This window comes from Tachysurus fulvidraco, chromosome 13, assembly GCF_022655615.1.
Source record: "Tachysurus fulvidraco isolate hzauxx_2018 chromosome 13, HZAU_PFXX_2.0, whole genome shotgun sequence".
In the NCBI taxonomy this organism is placed as follows: domain Eukaryota; kingdom Metazoa; phylum Chordata; class Actinopteri; order Siluriformes; family Bagridae; genus Tachysurus; species Tachysurus fulvidraco.
Window position 1 is genome coordinate 2,402,064 of NC_062530.1, and position 10,000 is coordinate 2,412,063.

Here is a 10,000-nt window from a genome sequence, read left to right on the forward strand (position 1 = left end):
GGAAATTTCAAGTCAAAACTGATTGGCTCTGAATATAACATTATTTATTTATTTATTTATTTATTTATTTTTTAAACACGTCACACTGATTAGTTTCCAGAGAAAACGTGTGTATGTAGTTACACACTGTAGCTGATTAAATTGGTTGAGATTTTGAAGGCCGTGTTGAGGAAGCACCACGTTGGGAATATTTGCTAATCGTGTTTGCCCACATGTTTCATTTCCTAATATACGGTGTCCTTTTACACCACAGATGTTTTGCAGCACTGGCCGTGGGAGCCTGAGCGCGTTTGGAGATGGCGCTGTGCGCAGACTGAGCAGCCCGGAGTTCCGCACTGAGAGCGCAGACTGAAAGTTGGCTCATCACAAGCGCACACCTCGAACACGGACTGGATTCTCTTCTTGGATTACACGCGGAATCTCACTGCAACATGCACACACCGGACTCGACGTGACACGGGACGTGTTGTGTGTGAGTGTCTGATAGTGTTCGAGTAGTGTGTGTGTGTGTGTGTGTGTGTGTGTGTGTGTGTGTGTGTGTGTGTGTGTGTGTGTGTGTACACTCTTGTGTAAAGGAGTGAACTTTTTTCTGAAGTTTTCTTTGCTGAGGTTTTTGGATCGCAGTGACTTTGTGATACGGATGTTTTCCCCAAGTGGAGAATGAACGAGGCCGGCGATAAGGAGGCGGTTGCTGTGCCGAGGAAGCACCGACTCATGTCCGCGGTCCACGGAGGTGCGTCTCCCGGTCTCGCGTGCAGACCGGGTCGCGTGCCGAACGGCGTAACGCTGGTGCACTGCTTTATATGCGGCAGCGGAGTAACGCTGGGAAAGGAGCTGCAGATGCAGGTTAAGTACCGGCACGGGAACACGCCTTTCTTTCCGTTCTTGCAAGGCCAGGAGCCGGCACCGGGCGCCGCGGAGGTCGGGGCTGACGGGCACGCGCTTGTGTGCGCCGTGTGCCACTTCTTCCTGCGTGAGCAGTGGAATGCGTTCGAACGCAGCCGCACGCCGCTCGACAAGCGTGTGTACTGGCTCAAGAGACCGCACCAGTGCGACGCGCGCCACGCGCCCCGGGACTGGAACGTAGCGCAGGACGCGGATGCCAGACCGAGCACGAGCGGTCAGAACGGAGACGGCGACGAGTCAGATTTCTCGTCGTTCTCGGACAATGAGCACGCGTCGGATCAAGAATCTGATGCAGCAGACATTGGAGGAGGAGGAGTAGAAGAAGAGGAGAAAGGGAAGTGCTTCAAAGTTCCCGCTGCCGGTATAGCCTGCAAGGACGGCACAGGGATTAAATGCAGTTCCGACTCGCAAAGTGTTGCGCGTTACCGGGTCAGTGTTTACACTCAGGACGCAGAGAAATCTGAGAGCTCTTTGCTGTCTGGCTCTGGAATGATGAATCACGTGTCTCAGACGACGTTGGCACTGGCACGGCTCCATGGCAACCTTGCACGCCGTGATTGTGGGAGCCCTTCCGGTGACACACCCACCCAGGACGGTGGGATTGTAATGCGGGACAGAAGAAGCGGTTGGAACTCCAGGCTGCAGCAGCTGCTCTTCAGTGCCGGTGAGGATATTGCACATACACATGCCAAAGAAGCCGGTCTTAACCAGTTAAGTGACTCGGATACATCTGATGGCAAAGAGATTAATGTAACAAGCGATGAAGATAGGGAGGATGAGCGGAGAAGACAAGAAGTTGGCTACCAGGTTAAGGACAGACACGTGTGCTTCATCTGTGGCAGCAGGCTTCTCCCAGGCGTTCGTTTTGAAGTGTGTGTACAGAAGCAGGAGAGAGCTGCCACTGAGCCTTTCTTCCCCTTCCTGTGGCTACACACACCTCCACCAGACGCTCTGCCGATAAGCCCAGGGGGCCGCACGCTGGTCTGTGCCAGCTGCCATGCTTCACTTATGCAGCAGTGGCAGGGCTTCGAACTGGCGGACGTACCCATCCTGCAGCGCCTTTATGTCGTGCCAGTTAACGTAGGTGCTACAACGTCGCCCGATATGGATGGCATCGGGCCTTTATCCAAAATTCACCCTGTCCCTTCTGTACATCCTCCCAGGGAGGCCTGCTATTTATGCGGGCAGGACTGTGCCCAAGACATCAGGGTGGCGTATTCCCGTGCCGGGGTAGGCAAAGCCCGTGGTGCCATGTACTTTCCATTTATCAACCTGCTTCCATGCCCACCCAAAGCCCAAATCATGCGAGATGGGCAAGTACATTGCTGTGCCACCTGTTACACCATCTTAGAGGACATCTGGGCGGCATACCGTCTCTGCCTTAGTGAGGAACTTATCACATCAGTAAGCACCTTCCTGGGGAGATACCACCAGACCACGACTGCATCAGGAGCTTCAAGCAGCCTTGTCCGAGTGCAGGAGAGCATGTCTGCGTCCCTTCACCACACTTCTGTGTGTTACCTGTGTGGGATGGAGCTCTCTGCAGGCACAGAGTACCAGCTACACGTTAATCCTCCTGGACGATGCGGAGAAAAAGAGCCCTTCTTCCCTTTCCTGACTGTGCACAAGCCGGCTCCTTGCGCCCACCCTGTAGATGTCACCGGCCTGGTGGCTGCTTGTTCTCTGTGCTATCATGATCTGCTGGCTCAGTGGGCACAGCACGAGGCTGCAGGATCGGGGCCCTCAAGCAGCCCGTGGTCACGTCAATACAGCTGCGAATCTTTTGTCTGCTTTTTCTGCAGGCAGGAGAAAAGGAGGGTGCTGGGGTTAAAGGCGGTCAATGTCGCTCGGTTACCCGTCTTCCTCTACGCCCCACGGGTTACTCACACTCTGGTGGTGGATGATGGGAAACAGCTTACAATTGGTTCATGTGTGGAATGTAAATCCATGGTGTTGGCTGGACAGAACATGCAGCAGGATGGCACACTGGACCATGGAAGACCATCAGGGACTAAGCAGAAGGTAAGAATTTGTTCATTTTCTTTACAAATCAGTTTTACTGATACGCTTTCGTAAGTGTCAACGAATTTAAGGTTTTCTCTCCGAGTGCTGGTTCAATGCTGCAGCTTCCCTGAGGAAGATATAGGTGAAGAAATCATGTGTTAATCCTGAAGCTGTATTTTCCATCCTTTTTGTAGAGAGGGGCAACTCAGCCAGGTCAGTGTGGGGGGGAGATAAAGCGTGGAGCCTTTCGTATTAGAGAAATAAATAAACATTTGGAAACGGGCAGCTTTCCTCCAACCGCTGTTAAAATGCAACTCTCATGGCCAAGGAAAGCTTTGTCTGATTCCTGAGGGGTTTGTGCGAGGGAGGAAACAGAGAGTGTGTTCATAGAGGAATCCACGTAAGAAATCCTGATGAAGTCGGGTCACACGGTTTATATAAGACAGACCGTGGGTGTGTGTAGTTGGAGGAGGTTGTGTGTGGCATTTAAGGCAATTTGTGCTGTGAAAGATGAGCCTGTTTTGTTGTTTACTCACTCCCTGATCCAGTAAACTTTCCACTCTGGTGCCCCGGTGCTTGGCAAAAGCCGCTGACGGTTCTGCGGACGCTCAGCCCTACTGTACATTAGAGACGATACATTAGTGACTACAGTATATGAGGAGAGATATGGGAATCACATAAAGAAAGCAAGAATCAGAGGGTTCACTCGGCAGAAAAAAAAGAAGACATGAGATGATGGATAGAGGGAACGAGCGAGGTAGAAATAATCAGGGATAATCTGTTCTAAGCAACCTTCCAAACAACGATTGTCTCTCTGCTTGGCCGAGCTGCTAATTTCAGCTCTCTCTGGAAGGTCTTGATTAATAAGTTATTCCTGAGGCTGGCACCAGTGTGTGAAAGAAGAAGTGCTGGAGGAAGTTCTGTCTTTCGCAGAGGTGTTTAGTTTGGACCACGGAATTAGTCCCGACTTTATGGAACATGCCACGAGAAGAGAGAATGTGAGCGAATGTGAGTATAAGTGTGGGCTCTCTGGAGACACCACGGTGCTGTTTTATTTATTTATTTATTTATTTATTTATTTATTTTCAAAAAAACATTAGAGGCGAAGAGAAGGAAAGAAAGGCATAATTTGACTCCCAGCTGTGTGATAGAAAGCACTTTACTCCCACTTACCCTCTCATGTTGCTACTCGGATCTAAACGCAGCCATCTGAACGTGTGGAATCGAGCCAGGAGCTTTTTCCAGGGGTGTGATTGTGGGAATGGGGTTTTCCTGGACGGCAAGGTGTTCCTGATCGGAGCCAAGTCATGATCTCATAGCCAATGTTGGTAGAGAGGGAGAGAGAAGGAGGAAGAGGAGTAATAACAGCTCCGGCGGGGAGAGAAACAGGTGCTGTGTCCTTTAGTGACATGTAATCGCTGCTTAAATGATCATATCTTTGTGTGTCAGGGTCATGACAGACGTTTTTCTCTTCTCTTCTCTTCTCTTCTCTTCTCTTCTCTTCTCTTCTCTTCTCTTCTCTTCTCTTCTCTTCTCTTCTCTTCTCCTCTTCTCTTCTGTTTATAATCAGGTATTACATCCAGGGCAGAAGTTTATACACCTTTCTTATTTTTGGCACTTGTTTGATGCTAAAGTGTAAATTGGGTTCAGGTTTGTTGGCTACATCCAAATTAGCTGCAGTAATGGGAGCTGCACTGGACTGTGGTGTGAGTCAGGCACTTTTTATATATATAGAGTTTATATATATAGGGGGGCACGGTGGCTTAGTTTTCCTCACACCTCCAGGGTCGGGGGTTCGATTCCCACCTCCGCCTTGTGTGTGTGGAGTTTGCATGTTCTCCCCGTGCCTCGGGGGTTTCCTCCGGGTACTCCGGTTTCCTCCCTCGGTCCAAAGACATGCATGGTAGGTTGATTGGCATCTCTGGAAAATTGTCCGTAGTGTGTGAGTGTGTGTGTGTGAGTGAATGAGAGTGTGTGTGTGCCCTGTGATGGGTTGGCACTCCATCCAGGGTGTATCCTGCCTCGATGCCCGATGACGCCTGAGATAGGCACAGGCTCCCCGTGACCCGAGACGTTTGTACAAGTGGTAGAAAATGAACATTCCAAACATGCTAACCACTAAGCCACCGTGCCCCCCCCCCCCCCCATGTAAATCATCATTTATCACAATATGCACAATTGTAAGAGCAACAGAAATGTCATGTGAAATCGTTAGAGTTTCTCTCCAACCGTTAAATATAAAATAAGAAATAGTGTCGACGGTGTCGGAATACGGGGCTTTTTTTTGTCACTATTATGTTTGAACATTCGGTGGTTTTTTATATTAGCTCCTCTGCTTCTTTTGGTTCCTGGACAAGAGGAAGCAGCTTCACCATGAAAACGTAGTTACGGTACGGTAGAGTTCACATGGCGATGGAAACAAACGGTCTTTATTAGTGTGAAGAAAAAAAGGGAAAATTCTGTATGCAGGATAATTCTAGTTATGATACACCAGCAAAAAATAAACTGAGTGATGTGACGTAATACTCAGAATTTGTTCTCTGCATTTAACCCATCCAAAGTGCGCACACACACAGCAGTAAACACACACACACACACACACAGTGAACACACACCCGGAGCATTGGGCAGCCTACAGCACCTGGGGAGCAGTTAGGGGGGATCCGGTGCTTTGCTCAAGGGCACCTCAGTTGTGGCTGGCCCGAGATTCGAACCCACAACCTTCGGGTTATGAGTCAGACTCTCTAACCATTAGGCCATGACTGTTCCCAGTTCCCAAGTAACTCTTTAGTCTGTGTATAATCAGTGTTACAAATCGACATGAAAGCAACTAAGTTCCTGATCTCATCGGGAATAAGCAGTTTGTACACGCTTTCACACTTGTACTGAAGTATCCTTATGATTTTGTGTGTGTGTGTGTGTGTGCGTGTGTGTGTGTGTGTGTGTGTGTGTGTGTGTGTGTGTGTGTGTGTGTGTGTGTGTGTGTGTGTGTGTGTGTGGGTGGGTGAGAAAAAGAGAGAGAGATTTTTGACCAGATGGATGATAAGCGGGATGGCGTCAAGAATCTGTTTGAATGTGAACATATTTTACTTGTGGATCTGTGTGTGTGTGTGTGTGTGTGTGTGTGTGTGTCTTGTGTGAGTGGTCCTCCTGAATACACAATCTGCACTGGATGAGGTATTTGGAATGGCAACAAAGCCAGTCATGCAGTCACTCAGACAGTATTTTTGTGAGTTTAGTGATAATAACATGCAAAGTCGTGTTTCTCAGCAGATGCTGACACACAGAGACCTTCTACATCGTGGTTCATTCACATTTACTTTGATTCCATATGTAATATAATACACACTGGTGCTGTGGATGTGACCTCGCTCTCATTTATGTCATACAAACAGACTCATGCAGGAAATACTACATTTCCCATGAGGCCCTGTTGAGGGCCACGTAGCCACAGTCAGAACCGAGGGTCAAACCAGGAGCAAGAATCGGTTAGATTGTTTACGCAGTGTGTGTTTTTGTGTTTGCACGGCGTTTGGTTTCTACACGGCTTTACACTTCCACCATGTACAGTAACGTTTACTGATTGTCTACTCAGTAACTGACATATGGATAAACAAACGGAGGGATGGATGGAGAGATGTACATACAAATGAACAGTAGAATGACTAGATGGATGGGTTGATGGTAGGATGGATGAATGGCTGAATAAAGGAATGGACAAATTGATGAATTTATGGAATGAATGGGTGAATGAATGAATGAATGAATGAATGAATGAATGAATGAATGAATGAATGAATAGATGGATGGGTGGGTGGGTGTGTATATGGGTGAATGGATGGCTGAATAAATGGATCAATGAATGAATGAGTGGGTTGGTGGCGGAATGGATAAATGAACATATGGATAAATAAATGGATGAACGGAGGGATGAATGAATGAATTATTGTATGAATGGATGGATAGATGTACATACAAATGAACAGTAGAATGCCTGGATGGATGGATTGATGGTAGGATGGATGAATGGCTGAATAAATGAACAAACAAATTAATGAATTTATATGGATGAATGGTTGAATGAATGAATGAATGAATGGGTGGATAGATGGATGGGTGGGTGGGTATATGGGTGAATGGATGGCTGAATAAATGGATCAATGAATGAATGAACGAGTGGTTTGCTGGTGGAATGGATAAATGAACATATGGGTAAATAAATGGATGACCGGAGTGATGAATGAATGAATTATTGAATGAATGGATGGATAGATGTACATACAAATGAACAGTAGAATGCCTGGATGGATGGATGGATTGATAGTAGGATGGATGAATGGGTGAGTGAATGAATGAATGAATGAACCTCAAAGTAACCATTACGTTTACTCAGATTGTCTACTGAGTAATTGAATCCTTTAGTTAGACTTGGACCCGATGAACAGGAGCAGACATTTAATCTGTGATGCGGACAGGACATTTGTCACCAAAGACAGCAGCATGACGCATCTTCACAATCTCCTTGGAATGTTTTCTCCACAGAGTTGTTGGTCTTCTGCACATGCTCAGGAATGACCGTAACACGAGGCATGTGCATGGAGGCGCACCAGTGTAAACAGTGGGGTCGGTTCAGCACCATGTGAGAGCATCAACCCATATCTGAGTAAATAAACTGTCTCAAATCACATACTTATGTCCTCTTCTAAACCGCATCTAGACCACGCTTTCCCAATTACAGTTAGTATTTGAACCTTAACATCCTCTCAACCAGTGTAGCCTTGAAGCCTGCTGAAATATCTGGACTGCGTACCAGGCTCATGGATCTTCTAGATTAGTGATCGATTTCAAATCCGTCATCAAGCTCACGCTTCTTCCTCTGAAGAAGTAGCTTCGAATTAATTTAGGCTCAGAAAAGAGGTGAAAGAAACACTGTAAAGAATGTATTAGCTTGCTAAAAATGAGCAGGTCAGAAGAAGCACTAGAAGGTTCCCACACGTCTGGTGTACTGTATGTGAACATCCTGGATTCTCCCTAATAAGATTCTCATATTCCGTCATCTAGATAAAGCAGTACATGGTGTCAGCATGGTGTGAACTCTGGCCCTGACAGTCCGTCAACCTCGGCCGCCTCACTCCAGTTCATAATAGTTCTTAAATACAGATGTGCACCCAACTTTTTAAATGAATCCAGCTGTTATTTTTGTTTGTACCTGCAGTGATATTTCATCCATCCACCCATCATGAATGAATGAACTTTTAATTTTAATGTACATTACAACTTCCACCAGGAAGTTACTAAAGATGAATGAGTGGATGGATAGATTAATGAATGAGTGAATGAATGGGTGGATAGATGGATGGGTGGGTGGGTGAGTGAGTATATGTGTGAATGGATGGCTGAATTAATGGATCAATGAACATATGGATAAACAATTGAATGGATGGATGGATAGATGTAAAGAATGACTGGATGGATGGGTTGATGGTAGGATGGATGAATGGCTGAATAAATGAATGAACAAATTAATGAATTTATATGGATGAATGAATGAATGAATGAATGAATGAATGAATGAATGAATGAATGGGTGGATAGATGGATGGGTGGGTGGGTATATGGGTGAATGGATGGCTGAATAAATGGATCAATGAATGAATGAACGAGTGGATTGCTGGTGGAATGGATAAATGAACATATGGATAAACAAATGGATGAACGGAGGGATAAATGAATGAATTAATTATTGAATGAATGGATGGATAGATGTTTCATACAAATGAACAGTAGAATAACTGGATGGATGGGTTGATGATGGTAGGATGGATGAATGGCTGAATAAATGAATGAACAAATTAATGAATTTATATGGATGAATGGCTGAATAAATGAATGAATGAATTAATTAATTAATGGGTGGATAGATGGATGGGTGGGTGGGTATATGGGTGAATGGATGGCTGAATACATGGATCAATGAATGAATGAACGAGTGGGTTGGTGGCGGAATGGATAAATGAACATATGGATAAACAAATGGATGAATGGGGGGATAAATGAATGAATGAATTATTGAATGAATGGATGGTTAGATGTTTCATACAAATGAACAATAGAATAACTGGATGGATGGGTTGATGGTAGCATGGATGATTGGCTGAATGAATGAATGAATGAATGAATGAATGAATGAATGGACCTCAAAGTAACCATGGACCTTTAAAACACTTCGATCAGTTCGTCCTTGAAGTATATGAAGTTTGGACTGATCGAATTTTATAATACTGTTTAATTCGGCACGGGTCGTTTCTGTATGCAGACGACCGATCGGCTTCTAGCCCCTGAATTAAGGAGCTGCCAATTACACCGCCTTTCCTACCAGCTTTTTTTGAGTCTGTCCTTTAGCTGTATCTGAGCGCGCTCAGTAAGCCCGAGGTATCTGCTTACTGTAAGAGGATGTTTGCATTGGCCCAGTGTTATACTCTGTAGCTGTGGTTTAAAATGTGCTGATTTTGTGTGAATGTGTTGATGTGAAAGAAAAAAGATTTGGTTCAAACCACGACAGGAGGAATCGGAGTCCACCGTTTTGTTTCAGGAGATAAATAGACTTTAGCTAAGAGCTAACAGCTCTGTGAATTTGCGCCATTGGAATAAAACGTCTTTGGCTCGTGCCAAAACCACAGCGCCGATGACGAAGGCTCGGATCCGATCGCCTGACGTACATTAAGTCTAACAATAAACAGGTTTAAACGTGTATTTAACAATGAAAAACTTCTATGACGATTAACGTTAAAAACAAGCAGCTGGAGAGTAAGTAATATAAGACGGATAATACGCTCTGACAGGAAAATAATCAACGTTGGTGTGATAATAGTAACACAACAACAACAACAACAACAACAACAACAACAACGTGGAGGTTTTATTACTTATGAACATTTTTATTCCTTATGTAATGAATAGAGTTTTAAATATCGAGGCCAAATTTAAAAGGAAATGTTGTTTTGTCGAGAAAGAGAGAATGATACATGACAACCCTAGCACATATGTAGTGTGTGGGATGTGTACACACACACACACACACACACACACA